This window comes from Amphimedon queenslandica, unplaced genomic scaffold, assembly GCF_000090795.2.
Source record: "Amphimedon queenslandica unplaced genomic scaffold, v1.1 AMPQUscaffold_12754, whole genome shotgun sequence".
Classification (NCBI taxonomy): Eukaryota; Metazoa; Porifera; class Demospongiae; order Haplosclerida; family Niphatidae; genus Amphimedon; species Amphimedon queenslandica.
In genome coordinates, this window is record NW_003547010.1 from 19,823 (window position 1) to 21,148 (window position 1,326).

The 1,326-nt window shown below is 33.1% G+C and overlaps 1 protein-coding gene and 1 long non-coding RNA gene across 2 annotated transcripts in view; one reads left to right on the top strand and one right to left on the bottom strand.

Annotated features, from left to right (window-relative positions):
- The window catches only part of LOC105314603 (uncharacterized), a 27,423-nt gene that overhangs the window by 14,368 nt on the left and 11,729 nt on the right, over positions 1–1,326 (bottom strand). The window lies entirely within an intron of this gene.
- LOC109586888 (uncharacterized) lies at positions 457–1,290 on the top strand. Its single transcript, XR_002187270.1, has 3 exons — positions 457–613; positions 1,051–1,127; positions 1,216–1,290. It is a non-coding gene; the product is annotated as an uncharacterized LOC109586888 (long non-coding RNA).

The window sequence follows — 1,326 nt, forward strand, 5'->3', positions numbered from 1 at the left end:
GTCCATGGTTTTTTGCAAAAAATGGCTTCGAAATCACCCCCAGTTTTCTATATTGATGTCCTTATGCTGTGTAGAAAGTTTGAACTGATTCCGACTTAAATTTTTTGAATTATGAGCATTTTAAAAAATTGGCCAAATTCTGAAAAATACCCAAGGCTATAGCCCATGGTTTTTTGCAAAAAATGGCTCCGACATCACCCCCAGTTTTTATTACTTTTTCTGATACATATTAATGTCCTTTTGTTGTGTGTTTGAGCTAATTTCTTTGTAAAATTTTGAGTTATGTGCATTTTTAAAGCCCAATTTTTGAAAATGCCCTTGGTTGTTTTTGCAAAAATTACCTTCAAAATTACCCCTAATTTTTGTTACATTTTCTAATGCATATTGATGTCCTTATGAAAGATTCCTAATACTATTTCTTCAACTGTTTGCCACCTTGTTTCCTATTTCAGTAGTCAGTCTTCCTTACACTTACTGAACTGTGTTTTGTCTTGTTTCTTTAGGCACTGGAAAATCTCAGTTTTTCAAGTTTGCTTCAAGTCTCAGTCCTCGTTCTATATTAACTACTGGAGTGGGTACTACTAGTACTGGACTCACTGTTGCTGCTGTTAAGGTAATAATTAATAATAGTTTTTTGTACGTCTTTAACCAACTTTTGTGAGAATTCTTAAGTATCTGGCTTTGATTAAAATCAGCTCAAACCTGTTATGAAGCATAATACATGTATATTAGAAATTGTACGATAATCAAGAATTCTAGCTAGCTGGACGACTTAGCTTTTTAAAGGGATTTTAAAAATTTTCTCCAAGAAGGCAAAAACAATATCTTTTCCTCTGATGAGTGAAATATTCACGCATAGCCTTTTGGCTCTAAATTTGTTGCGATGTTCACAAATAGTTTTATCAAAAATTTTGTACGAATTTCCAACAAATTCACAAATGTAAATTGATGTGTATGTTTGATATCAGACTCCAAATCCCTACACACTATGAACTGCATGTATATGTACAATGACTATATCCTTTTAACACTGTGATCATATATTAATAGGATGGCAGTGAATGGCAGTTAGAATTAAGCTGGTGCTTTAGTATTAGCTGATGGTGGACTATGTTGCATAGATATGTGTAAGCATGATGTTAACAAACAAGCAAATTTTCACTTTCTTTCTCTTGCTTCTTTTTGTTCTCCCTTCTCCTATTTCTCATACTACAGATGAGTTTAATAGTATTAATGATAGGGACAGATCCTGTATACATGAAGCAATGGAGCAACCAACTATTAGTGTTGCAAAGGTATGATGTGATGATTTCAGACCTCTTTCTT